Below are 14,823 nucleotides of genomic sequence, written 5' to 3' on the forward strand. Positions count from 1 at the left end.
CAGGGAACTGCGTCCTATTGCGCAGAAAAAAGTTACAACAAGATCCGTGATACCATAGCGATGACGAACTGATCGCTTCAAGACATTCAAACTTCGCTCTTCTCAAGAGACTATGTCACATGGTTGTGACGTCATAGTTCGACAATCGTAGGCGAAGAAAAGAGCGGAGAGGGAACGTCTTGGACTGTATCAACAGGATCGGTCGGCGGAACATACGTTTAACGCACAAGGTCCGCGATGTACCTCAGCCTACCTATCTTCCTTCTCCCAGGGGTTGGAAAGTAAGGAAGAGGTGTAGGGCTAGGAGTAAGACGAACACAAACAAACACCTCCTCCAGTGCACTGTGCTATGTTTACGAGTCACTAAACAAGAGCGTTTTAAAACATAATACATTAAATCATAAAAGATCTGCCCGTGGTGGAAGATATACTCTTACGCTCTATTCTCATAAAGGCCTTAATGCACCTCCTGCTGTTGCAGCTGCAGGCGCTGCATCAAACTCTACAGTAAGGTTCGTTACTTTTCTGAGAATGATTTAATGTTAATATGACAAATTCGTAGATAATTTGTATTTTTCCTTACAAACCTTAGCTATTTACATGGGGTAATTACTTCGGCGTAGCTGAATGACGAGCCATAAAAGTTTTAACGAGGGTTTCCTACCTCGCCGCTAGTTAGCGGGGGGGATAGGGAGGGGTAGCTAGCTACCCCACCCCCCCTCACACACACACCGGTGAAAGGCACACTTTACTTAGAGGTTGGACTTATCTTGGGGGACAGGGCTGGCGGGCACATATGTGTAAATAGCTAAGGTTTGTATAGTTAGGAAAAATACAAATTATCTACGAATTTGTCATTTGTTCCGTAACTGAAATACAAACCACGCTATTTACATGGGGCGACTTAACCCTTAAGAAGGGTGGTAAGTTCCCTGCCATACTGGCTTTGGCTTGCCCGGGGACCCCGAACCTGAGTTTGAATGAACAAATGGGTTGAGGGGGCCCCTGCTCCTCGCAGGCAGTTGTGAGACTGCTGCGGCCTACGTAAGCTGTGTGTGAAGGTGAGCAGTGACTCATCCTAGAAAGTTGACCTGGAGTTCTACAGATGGAAATCTAGGCTAGGACTCTCCCAATACCACCTCGTCAGGGTATGGGAACATGACAGTATTACAACTTAATACTAGGAACACAAGGGAACATGGTTTACCTGCAGAGGTTCAAGGTCAGCTGTGCAAAGGACCCTCGATGCTGTTTTTCTCCAAGGGAGGAGAGGATGAAGAAAAGAAAAGGGCCAGACAGATCTTTTCATTCACACAGACTAAAACTGGGTAACAATGCCCTCAACCTTCTGCTACTTGTCCAATAAGGAGCCTGAGGTTAGACCAGCTGTTGTGCAGCCACCACAGGGCCGATAGAGAACGTATCGAGCCTCCTGTGTGTCACGTCTTGCAGGTAGTGGGCCGTGAAGGTGGTCTGACGCTTCCACACCCCAGCTTGCAGGACCTGCGTCACCGAAAAGTTCTTCTTGAAGGCCAAGGACGTAGCCACGCCCCTGACGTCATGTGCCCTAGGGCGACGTGACGGAGGAGGGTCAGGATTCAAGGCCAGATGAATTACCTTGCGAATCCAGGCCGAGATGGTATTCCTGGTGACCCTCCTCTTCGTCTCCCCGGTGCTCACGAACAAAGCTCGCACCTGGGGGCCAACTGCAGCTGTTCTTTTAAGATACAACCTCAGACTCCTGACTGGGCACAGTAGGAGATGGTCTGGGTCATCTGTTACAGAACGGAGACTCGAAACCTGGAAGGAGTCGAACCTTGGGTCCAGCACTCCTGGGTTCTGAGTCTTGGCAACAAACTCAGGGACGAAACTGAACGTTACCTCCCCCCCATCCCCTTGAATGGGCGACGTCATAGGAGAGACCATAAAGTTCACTGACTCGCTTGGCCAAGGCCAAAGCTAGCAGAAACACCGTCTTCCACGTAAGGTGGCGATCAGAAGCCTGGCGTGATGGTTCGTAGGAAGGTCTCTTAAGAGACCTGAGAACTCGAATCATGTTCCAAGGAGGAGGTCTCACTTCCGACTGAGGGCAGGTAAGTTCGTAACTCCGTATGAGGAGAGACAGTTCCAGCGAGGAGGAAATGTCCATTCCTTTGAGCCTTTCACTGCCGAGACTGAAAGGCGCATTTCTTCGCGCAGATAAACGAGGAACTCTGCTATTGCTGGTAAAGTGGCATCGAAGGGAGAGATACCCCTTCCACGACACCAACCACAGAAAACTCGCCACTTCGCCTGGTAGACTCCTGCGGATGACTTGCGCAGGTGGCCAGACATCCTGTTCGCAACTTGTTGCGAAAATCCTCTCTCTGTGAGGAGATGCTGGATAGTCTCCAGGCGTGAAGCCGAAGCGAAGCTACGGCTTTGTGGTAGATGTTGGAGTGTGGTTGTTTGAGTAGCTCGCGACGTGGAGGGAGCTCCCTCGGGATCTCCGTGAGGAGCTGCAGAAGGTCTGGGAACCACTCTGCATGATGCCATAGCGGAGCTATCAAGGTCATTGAGAGATTGACTGATGTTCTGGTCTTGTTGAGTACCCTCCTCATCAGACAGAACGGGGGAAAGGCGTACAAAGAAATATCTGGATGTCAGCTTCTTCGGGAAACGTAGCATTGAAAATCTGTTATACAGTAATTGGGTCGTTGTTGAGCATATAACTCATAACTATGGTTCTCTTGACTATCTTTTTTGCAACTTGGAGACAACTCAATTATGGAATCAAATAATTATTTACAATAGCTGCATATGCAATATACAAAAACTTTTGAAAAAATAAATTTGAGAATGAGTACTTTTCACTCCTAATTTTTAAATTACTGAAGGGAAAAATGAGAAATACCGCACGTAAATAATTACAACCGAGTTATAAATGCATGCACATATATACAAGGCGGAAAAAGGCTCATTACTTCAATCGGGTAGAAAAAAAAGAAAGATATACCAAAGAAAGGAGACACCCAAAAATCTACATGAAGGCAATGCCATACTATCCTTTCCCTAATGCATAAACATGAGAGTATTTCTAGCACTGCTGCTGCTTTTTCATACACGAGATTTCTTATGTAGTTTTCAAGATGGCACTGACCTGCACTCAAAGACCAATCACACTAGAGATATATAGTCCAACATCCAAAGACTGCACTTTGAAAAATGAGTACAGTACTGTAATTGCAAGTTTTGCAAAATATTCTATAAGTTAAATTTACCTTGAAGGTGACCTCTATTCATTAACAAGGTTCAAATTACATATTAAAAAAATATAAACTTAACATTATCATTACAGTATATTTTTTTGTAGAATGGCATTAGTTTGCTTCCTTAGTCAGGAGATGGCCTTCCAGGCATTGTGAAGGTCAATCTTCACCAGCTGATTAACTTATATTGTAAACAGGTCAGAAATCAGAGTCTTACAAAGACCAATAAAGACAGTAAGTGAAAGGAGACAGCAGCTCCTCCACAAGTATCTAGTTTAATCCTAAATTTGCACCTCATAAAGGTTGAGAGAGCAACCTATGATGACACCGATGCAACTTCATAAATTTCGATCTGTAATCCGCCCTACAGCTTACGGTATTTATCAAGGCTGAATATTCCCACAGGCTTCAGCAGGTTTACAAGTTCCATTAAACACTACAATAAAGGACAAGTCACATGTTTGAAAAACTGCTGCATATTGTACTGTACTAACTGGAGATACACAAAAACTCCTTACTGTATCCATCCGGAATTCCATTCGTACCAAATTCCAATAAAAAAAAAAGTTAAAGTTGCGGGTTTTAGGTCTCCACAGAGACGATTTACATCGTCCTCCTCGGGCGACCATTAGCCAGCAGGGACTATCACTAGTCCCCTCTAACCTCCACCCCAGGCACCACGTGGGAGTACCCCCGGTAGAAGGTCTCACGGTATTCGCGTCCCTGGCGGGGACCGAACTCGGGACCTCTATAATAGAGATCCGCGACGCTACCAACCTTGCTATTGGATACATACTGACACTGTGAATGGTACTGCTCTAAGCTAGTACAAGGACTTCTGTTGAACTTCTATTTACAATGAACTGGCAAAGTGGCATGTACTTTTAAATTATTTTTCCTCAAGTGCACCACACTAACATTCAGGATAATCTCTTGTATATCTACTGAGAGCAAATCTAAGTTGGTAATGTATTAACAGCCTCACTTCACAAAATACCCTTGACACGCAACATAATAGAGGAAAACAAAACAAGGATAGGAACAAAAAGGAAAGGACATAAGAAAAAGCTACTCATAAAAGAATAGGCAACAAATATTGCTATCATAATAGCCATTTTTCAAATTTCAGTAAAAAATAAAAAAGCTTTGTAAACTTTAAACTAATTAATGAATGGGTAATCCGCCAAATGAAATGCATATACAAGTACCAAACCATTACCCCTATAAATACAACCATTAAATTTTCCTACATATACATGCACACACATACATACAATGCACACGTTTAATATGACAAATTTGAAAGTAATTTGAATTTTCCTAAGATACAAACCAGTACCTATCTATGAGGCTATACTTTCGGCGAGGAGAAAAGATGAGCAAAGATAATTTTAGTGAGGGGTAACCCCCAAACCATTAGTTAGAGTGGGGAGGAGGTTGTTAGCCAGCTACCCCGCTCACTTATACACCTCGGCTGTGTACCCACTTTTCTTTCAGGTAGGACTTCTGGAGGGACAGGGCTGGCATACCAATTTTTATAAATAGCTCCAGGTTTGTATGTTAAGAAAAATACAAATTACTTTCAAATTTGTCATTTGTTAAGACAAAAATACACTACATACCTTTCCCTATTTATAGGGATGACTTACCTCTTAGGAAGGAGGAAGCCCTCACCAACTGGCTTTTGGCATTTAACCCTGGGTTCTCTCTCCTTTGATCTTAGATCGTGGGTAGTAGGAATCCTGCACTTGCTAAAATAGTTGTGCTATGCACAATTAGCAGCCTGTGATAGCTGTGTGCTTGTGATACTAGCAATGTGGCTGGTCTTAGTAATATGACTCGAGTTATAGGAATCCGAGCGTACTGAGACTTTACGCAATAGTCCCCATCGCAAGGGGTATTGAGGACGCAGCAAGTATTATTTCTATACTTAAGACACACAAGTGAAATGAGTCTTACCTGCAGAGAGGTGAGGTTAGCTGTGTTGGGTACAGTGGTGCCAATTCTCCGGGGGGAAAGAGGGTGAAAAGAAGGAAGCCAATCATCCTTTACTCATTCACCTGGGTAACATCAGCCCTCAACCCTCTGCTACTTGTCCATCAAGGAGTTTGAGGTGTTTTAGACCGATTTTGTGCAGCCACCACAGGACCAATGGAAAACGTATCCATGTTCCTGTGGGTTACGTCTTGCAGGTAGTGTGATGCAATAGCGGAGCTATTAGAGTCATTGATAAGTTCTTGCTTATCCTGCCTTGGTTCAGGACTTTCTCATCAGACAGAATGTACATACATACATACATATACCAAAGGCACTTCCCCCAATTTTGGGGGGTAGCCGACAACAACAAGAAACAAAACAAAAAGGGGACCTCTACTCTCTACGTTCCTCCAGCCTAACCAGGGACTCAGCCGAGTTCAGCTGGTACTGCTAGGGTGCCACAGCCCAACCTCCCACATTTCCACCACAGATGAAGCTTCATACTGCTGAGTCCCCTACTGCTGCTACCTCCGCGGTCATCTAAGGCACCGGAGGAAGCAGCAGGGCCTACCGGAACTGCGTCACAATCGCTCGCCATTCATTCCTATTTCTAGCACGCTCTCTTGCCTCTCTCACATCTATCCTCCTATCACCCAGAGCTTTCTTCACACCATCCATCCACCCAAACCTTGGCCTTCCTCTTGTACTTCTCCCATCAACTCTTGCATTCATCACCTTCTTTAGCAGACAGCTATTTTCCATTCTCTCAACATGGCCAAACCACCTCAACACATTCATATCCACTCTAGCCGCTAACTCATTTCTTACACCCGTTCTCACCCTCACCACTTCGTTCCTAACCCTATCTACTCGAGATACACCAGCCATACTCCTCAGACACTTCATCTCAAACACATTCAATTTCTGTCTCTCCATCACTTTCATTCCCCACAACTCCGATCCATACATCACAGTTGGTACAATCACTTTCTCATATAGAACTCTCTTTACATTCATGCCCAATCCTCTATTTTTTACTACTCCCTTAACTGCCCCCAACACTTTGCAACCTTCATTCACTCTCTGACGTACATCTGCTTCCACTCCACCATTTGCTGCAACAACAGACCCCAAGTACTTAAACTGATCCACCTCCTCAAGTAACTCTCCATTCAACATGACATTCAACCTTGCACCACCTTCCCTTCTCGTACATCTCATAACCTTACTCTTACCCACATTAACTCTCAACTTCCTTCTCTCACACACCCTTCCAAATTCTGTCACTAGTCGGTCAAGCTTCTCTTCTGTGTCTGCTACCAGTACAGTATCATCCGCAAACAACAACTGATTTACCTCCCATTCATGATCATTCTCGCCTACCAGTTTTAATCCTCGTCCAAGCACTCTAGCATTCACCTCTCTCACCACTCCATCAACATACAAGTTAAACAACCACGGCGACATCACACATCCCTGTCTCAGCCCCACTCTCACCGGAAACCAATCGCTCACCTCATTTCCTATTCTAACACATGCTTTACTACCTGTGTAGAAACTTTTCACTGCTTGCAACAACCTTCCACCAACTCCATATAACCTCATCACATTCCACATTGCTTCCCTATCAACTCTATCATATGCTTTCTCCAGATCCATAAACGCAACATACACCTCCTTACCTTTTGCTAAATATTTCTCGCATATCTGCCTAACTGTAAAAATCTGATTCATACAACCCCTACCTCTTCTAAAACCACCCTGTACTTCCAAGATTGCATTCTCTGTTTTATCCTTAATCCTATTAATCAGTATTCTACCATACACTTTTCCAACTACACTCAACAAACTAATACCTCTTGAATTACAACACTCATGCACATCTCCCTTACCCTTATATAGTGGTACAATACATGCACAGACCCAATCTACTGGTACCATTGACAACACAAAACACACATTAAACAATCTCACCAACCATTCAAGTACAGTCACACCCCCTTCCTTCAACATCTCAGCTTTCACACCATCCATACCCGATGCTTTTCCTACTCTCGTTTCATCTAGTGCTCTCCTCACTTCCTCTATTGTAATCTCTCTCTCATTCTCATCTCCCATCACTGGCACCTCAACACCTGGAACCGCAATTATATCTGCCTCCCTATCATCCTCAACATTCAGCAAACTTTCAAAATATTCCGCCCACCTTTTCCTTACCTCCTCTCCTTTTAACAACCTTCCATTTCCATCTTTCACTGTCTCTTCAATTCTTGCGCTGGCCTTCCTTACTCTCTTCACTTCTTTCCAAAACTTCTTCTTATTCTCTTCATATGACTGACCCAGTCCCTGACCCCACCTCAGGTCAGCTGCCCTCTTTGCCTCACGTACCTTGCGCTTTACTTCCACCTTTTTCTCTCTATATTTTTCATACTTCTCTATACTATTACTCTGCAGCCATTCTTCAAAAGCCCTCTTTTTCTCTTCCACTTTTACCTTCACTCCTTCATTCCACCATTCACTGCCCTTCCTCATGCTGCCTCCAACAACCTTCTTGCCACATACATCACTTGCAATCCCAACAAAATTTTCTTTTGCTAACTTCCACTCCTCCTCTAAATTACCAGTTTCTCTTACTCTCACCTCGTCATATGCCATTTTCAACCTTTCCTGATATTTACTTTTTAACCCCGGTTTTATTAGCTCTTCAACCCTCACTAGCTCCCTTTTACATCCACCTACTCTATTCCCCCACTCTTTTGCTACAACCAATTTTCCTTCCACCAAAAAATGATCAGACATACCGTTAGCCATACCCCTAAACACGTGCACGTCTTTCAATCTTCCAAACATTCTTTTTGTTATCAACACATAATCCATTAATGCCCTTTCTACTACTCTTCCATTTGCCACTCTTACCCATGTATGTGGGAAATGCAAATACATCTATGTTGTCCTATCGTTGTTGGAATGTATCTTGCCAAAGAGCATGGGGAATCCCACTCGGAGAGTTGTAAGGGAGAAGGAGTGTCAACACAATGACGAAACCCCTGCAGCGGAGACCAAGTCCGCACTACACTGTCACACAAACAGCAACTGTAATAAAAGGTTAAATATATATAAAAACATAACGAGCCTGTTTTCATATGAAGTATATGATACGAAAACATAAGTTTAAGAATAAGAAAAACAGAATTAACTGTTAAAAAATCAAATGGCAAGTCTTAACGGTGGGAGACAACGGCAGTGACCATCTTCTACTGAGCCAGAAAGAAAAGTGGGTGCTCAGCCCAGGTGTGTGAGTGAGTGGGGTAGCCGGCTACCCACCACCTCCCCACCCCTGCTAACTTGCAGGTCAGGTAGCCTAGTTACCCTTTGCTAAAATCATCTTGGCTCAGCTTTCAGCTTCCACAAAAGTACATCCCTATAAATAGCAAAGAGTTTGTATTTGTGTCGGAACAACTAGAATTTACATACATATACTAGCACATTAAATAAAATCCTTTCTTTATATTCTTAACATAGTACCAGTTCATTAAGATCAAAACTATGGCCATCATTTCAGCAACACATACCCAACTACTCATGTTTGGCCATATGTCGCTGCAAGTTACTCCTCCTGCTGAATTTCATTGAGACAATGAGGGCAAGTAAATGGCTTCTCTCCTGTATGAATACGCATGTGAAGTTTAAGATTGTACTCAAATGAAGCAGAAAACGAACATTCAGGACAAGAGTAAGGGCGTTCCCCCGTATGAGTGCGCATGTGGATGACAAGGTTGCTCCTGGATGTCGTACTATAGCTACAATGTGTACATGCATAGGGCCTCTTGTGTCTTTTCCATACTTCTAATCTTGGGACTCAGACAGTCGTTTTGGTCTGCACTTGAGAAGAGAAAGTACGGGTTCTGAAATGCCTCTTCCGTGAAATTATGCATGTTTTCAACAGTAGCAGAACCTTCCATGCTACGATTTGCTGCTTCGTTCACCTGAAAATATCATGAAGAAAAGATTTACTACAAAGGTTAGAAATTCAATACACAATTATGAATAAGATGATTTCTAAAATAATTTATTTACTAAAAGTCCTATGATCTGATGTAATACCTACCCCGTGAAATAAAGAAGGCCCTGGTTGCCCTTCTGTGATGGTATTTTCTTGTGTTAGGGTATGGTAGAATGCTGCCCGGTTCTGATACATCTTGTCGTATTTAAAACGTGAAACACTTAGAACTTTTCCATCGGTATTCCCTCCACAGTCAGAGTCCTGAAAAATCAAAGTAAATATACTGTCAAATATAAGTTTCTGCCTCAAATTCTTCTTTACCTACATCTCATCTATTATCTGACAGCCCCATTTCACTATTACAACTGACTACAAGGAAACTTGCTCAACCTCTACCTATTGTAATAAAAAATCACTCTTATATAAAGCAATCCAATTACTGTACACTTAATTATTATTATTATTATTATTACTATCCAAGCTACAACCCTAGTTGGAAAAGCAAGATGCTATAAGCCCAGGGGCTCCAACAGGGAAAAATAGCCCAGTGAGGAAAGGAAATAAGGAGAACAAATTAACAATAAATCATTCTAAAATAAGAAACAACGTCAAAACAGACATGTCATATAATAAACTATCAACAACATCAAAAACAAATATGTCATAAATAAACTATAAAAAGACTCATGTCCGCCTGGTCAACAAAAAAGCATTTGCTCTAACTTTGAACTTTTGAAGTTCTACTGATTCAACCACCCGATTAGGAAGATCATTCCACAACTTGGTCACAGCTGGAATAAAACTTCTAGAGTACTGCGTAGTATTGAGTCTCGTGATGGAGAAGGCCTGGCTATTAGAATTAACTGCCTGCCTAGTATTACGAACAGGATAGAATTGTCCAGGGAGATCTGAATGTAAAGGATGGTCAGAGTTGTGAAAAATCTTATGCAACATTCATAATGAACTAATTGAACGACGGTGCCAGAGATTAATATCTAGATCAGGAATAAGAAATTTAATAGACCGTAAGTTTCTGTCCAACAAATTAAGATGAGAATCAGCAGCTGAAGACCAGACAGGAGAACAATACTCAAAACAAGGTAGAATGAAAGAATTAAAACACTTCTTCAGAATAGGTTGATCACCGAAAATCTTGAAAGACTTTCTCAATAAGCCTATTTTTTGTGAAATTGAAGAAGACACAGACCTTATATGTTTCTCAAAAGTAAATTTACTGTCGAGAATCACACCTAAAATTTTGAAAGTCATACATATTTAAAGAAACATTATCAATACTGAGATCAGGATGTTGAGGAACCACCGTCCTTGACCTACTTACAATCATACTTTGAGTTTTGTTAGGATTCAACTTCATACCCCATAATTTGCACCATGCACTAATTCTAGCTAAATCTCTATTAAGGGATTCACCAACCCTAGATCTACATTCAGGGGATGGAATTGATGCAAAGAGAGTAGCATCATCTGCATATGCAACAAGCTTGTTTTCTAGGGGTATCTGGAAATTTCCAACCCTTAACCCCCAGGGGGTTATTTTTTTCCCAGCACATTTTGCAGTATATTTTTTTTAAATTGCTCTAACAACCTTAATTTTTGTCATAGAGAGGTCAGGTTGGTCTCATTCTCTCGGAAAATGCCTGAATTTTCTCAAAAAATTATCAAAAAATATGAAAATTTTTATAGCATTTTTTTGCAAGGACGTACCGGTACGTCCATGGGGGTAAAGGGATGGCTTTTGTGAAACGTACCAGTACGTCCTTTGGGGGTAAAAGGGTTAATATCAACAGATGAAAACTTGGAATGGAATTTTGAGACAAGCAACTAACAAACACTCCAAAAGATTACAAACCAGAATAAAGAATTCAGAAGCACCCCAGACTCTCTAAGTCTATACTGCCTTACAGCATGATTAATGAATAGTCACTTTCTCCCACAAAATTCTAAGGACTCAAGAATACAATTTTCATGTTGACTTGAGAAAAGCAGCGGTTAGCATACTTCTAGCATGGCCATTTAACATAAGACTACATGAATTTGGTCCAATTTTCCAACATATTCGAGTAATGTTTCCGTTAAGAAACTGTCACCAGCTCTTCTTACTTTGTTCTTCGAACAATGCCCAAAGTGGTAAATATAGCTCAAAAGGAATTATCATAATTTGCTGTGAAAAGGATACAAAAAATATCTACCACAATAAAACATCAAAATCTTTAATTTGATCAGTTTCTCATTTTAAACGACAGGATTAAAATTTATCAATTCTAAAGATATTTCCAATCTCTGATCACAGAGACATAACTGATTGCTATAAATTATTTTGGTCTTGGGTTTCCTTATAGTGTATATGCCCGTTACATAGAATTCAATATATCACATAACTCAACATTTAATATATTAAAAATCTTTATCCATGAATATTTACTTTGATAACTAGCTTTTCATTTTGCCTTTATGTTTCATGATTCTTATGACAGTTTGAAGCACTTTTATCTCTTCTTGGTCTTATGAATACTGAACTTGCTCATGAAACAAGGCTCTGAAACTCACCTATATAAAATTGTGTATATTTATTAACAATAACTTGGTTTTCCCCTATAAACATTTTAATACTCACCTAAAGTAGGACACTAGAACCACCAAGAAGCAAAGGAACATTCACATAAAAATATCCTGAATGATTTTGACTGGATAAAATGAATGTTGCAGTTGATATAGGGATAACTGAATAAGTATTTGTTTAAAAAATGTGTGAAGTACTTTAATAGCATGAATTATCTAGTGTATATAAGCTTTATACAGCAAATGCATCAACTAGCATTGTATGATTTCTTTACAAGTTTTGTGAAATTAACTGATGTATTTAAAGCTCATCCGTTTTCGTTACTCTTATTTCTGTTGCTATTGTCAGTGGGCATAGGCGATGTTGATTACCTATGGAAAATATATAACTATGGTCAAAAGGGGACTCAAAGTTGACCTTGAGAACTCAACTAAAATATTTTAAGATTTTGAACAAATGTATGTAAATGGCTAATAATAAACAACCATTACTCTTTGATTATGTATGTACAAGGCCGTACATCACATAATTAACCCTTTTACCCCCGGGGTTTTTGGAAATTTCCAACCCTTAACCCCCAGGGGTTTTTTTCCCAGCATATTTTGCAGTATATATTTTTTTAAATTGCTCTAACAGCCTTAATTTTTGTCATAGAGAGGTCAGGTTGGTCTCATTCTCTTGGAAAATGCCTGAATTTTCTCAAAAAATTATCAAAAAATATGAAAAACAAATTCTTATAGCATTTTTTTTGCAAGGACGTACCGGTACGTCCATGGGGGTAAAGGGATGGCTTTTGTGAAACGTACTAGTACGTCCTTTGGGGGTAAAAGGGTTAATCCTCTTTACCCAACTCGTAAACGACAAATAAGAGAAACAGTACTGAACCTTACATCCTGATCAGGTATCTTGTTTGGTTGAATTGAATCAACTGTCAACAAAAATTTTATACGCAAAAACTTGACCTTGCCCCAAAATAAATGAAAAGCTGAGAAATAAGTACAATACATTGCATGTGATCCCATACCTTAACCCTTTTACCCCCAAAGGACGTACTGGTACGTTTCACAAAAGCCATCCCTTTACCCCCATGGACGTACCGGTACGTCCTTGCAAAGAAATGCTATAAAAATTTTTTTTTCATATTTTTGATAATTTTTTGAAAAAAATCAGGCATTTTCCAAGAGAATGAGACCAATCTGACCTCTCTATGACAAAAATTAAGGCTGTTAGAGCAATTTAAAAAAAGTATACTGCAAAATGTGCTGGGAAAAAAATAACCCCTTGGGGGTTAAGGGTTGGAAATTTCCAAATAGCCTGGGGGTAAAAGGGCTAAAGAAAAATAAAAGAAATTGCATAAAAATTATAGAAAAATATAGTCTTCTTACCTCTAATAAAAGCACCATGACATTCTACATATTGTAAAACTGCACTTATTTTTTCAACAAATCTATTTATGCCAAAACAAAGAAACAGGCCATTTTAATGTTATGTTTTTAGGTTATCAAAAGTGGTAGAATTAAATACAATCCAGTTCATATATAACTCTAAAATTTAATTCTATTAAGAGTAATATTCATCTTTATTCTCTTCCCCTATCCATCCAACGTCTTTCAAGTGAAGATTGCTGCTTTGCTTTCCAAAACCCAAACATCATGGTTTCTGATACCTTCCCAATAAAACCTTCTGCCAGACTAACTCTGCTCCTCTTCCATCCTGTTGGATCACCTAGTAAATAGGCCCCACTATTCTGTTCAATTCTTTTTGGCCACCTCTTCTCTCAGTCATTGATTTGTCCTTATTTGTCTGCAGTAAACTTATCTAATCAAATTATCTCCCCTATGTTCTCTGCCCACATGGTCTGTAAGGTTCTTGCAGCTGTAAACATTGATATATCTCCAGGATTTCTCAAAAAATCTAAAGAAACAAGGGCTACAACGATTCTCAGAGATTATGCCCTTTTCATAAAATCCTACCTTAGGATTCTTCAGCTACCAACAACTTTTCAATACAAAATATCATGTGTACTTTTAAATTTCTTAAGGCAATGGTAACGCAAGTTTTTTTGGCAGATTTTTTCAAATAAATGTCCTGATTTACATATATTTCTTGCAATTAATATATAAAAAAGGGTGGCTATCAATCTTGCAAGCATATTCGGTAAATCTTAGTTCATGAATACACTACAGTCATGCCTAAAGACTAGAATTCACCTATGCAATCATAAAGATATAAAAGCAATGAAGCCTAAGGAAATTTCTAAACCCCTGAATTTTCTTTAAAAAAAAGACAAAGATACATTTAAAATACAGTATAATACCGTGTAAAGGGCAAAATTTTAAGACCAGGTTTGGAGGAAAAAGTCACGGTTCACCCATTACACGAGAGAGAATTTTGGAATTATGAAAATATTAATTTTTTTGACCTCTGTTGTGTTGTTGTTGGGGTATTTTAATTGACTATGGTTCATTAATAGGTTAGTAGTTTGGAAGGGTTGACTTAAAAATCATATATTATACTCCTTTTAACCCTTTTACCCCCAAAGGACGTACTGGTACGTTTCACAAAACCCATCCCTTTACCCCCATGGATGTACCGGTACGTCCTTGCAAAAAAATGCTATACAAATATTTTTTTTTTCATATTTTTGATAATCTTTTGAGAAAATTCAGGCATTTTCCGAGAGAATGAGACCAACCTGACCTCTCTAAGACAAAAATTAAGGCTGTTAGAGCAATTTAAAAAAGATACACTGCAAAATGTGCTGGGAAAAAAATACCCCCCTGGGGGGTAAGGGTTGGAAATTTCCAAAGAGCCTGGGGATAAAAGGGTTAATTACAGTATAGTTTTGTTTAAGTAAAATAGGAATATCTACCAGTAATTTCATCTTTATTTCTTCATCTAACTCAAGCTATGTTGTGTCAACCTGTTGGTAGGCTAGCCTAGTTGTCTGAAACCTAATTTTCCACATTTGTACCGGTAATTAATTTTTCTACTTACATAGTAGTTTGGAAGGA

General features: G+C 40.1%; 1 pseudogene; it reads right to left on the bottom strand.

Moving 5' to 3' along the window:
• Window positions 1–14,823, bottom strand: part of LOC137636002 (uncharacterized) — a 72,780-nt pseudogene that overhangs the window by 15,825 nt on the left and 42,132 nt on the right.

Source organism: Palaemon carinicauda, unplaced genomic scaffold (genome assembly GCF_036898095.1).
Source record: "Palaemon carinicauda isolate YSFRI2023 unplaced genomic scaffold, ASM3689809v2 scaffold21, whole genome shotgun sequence".
Lineage (NCBI taxonomy): Eukaryota > Metazoa > Arthropoda > Malacostraca > Decapoda > Palaemonidae > Palaemon > Palaemon carinicauda.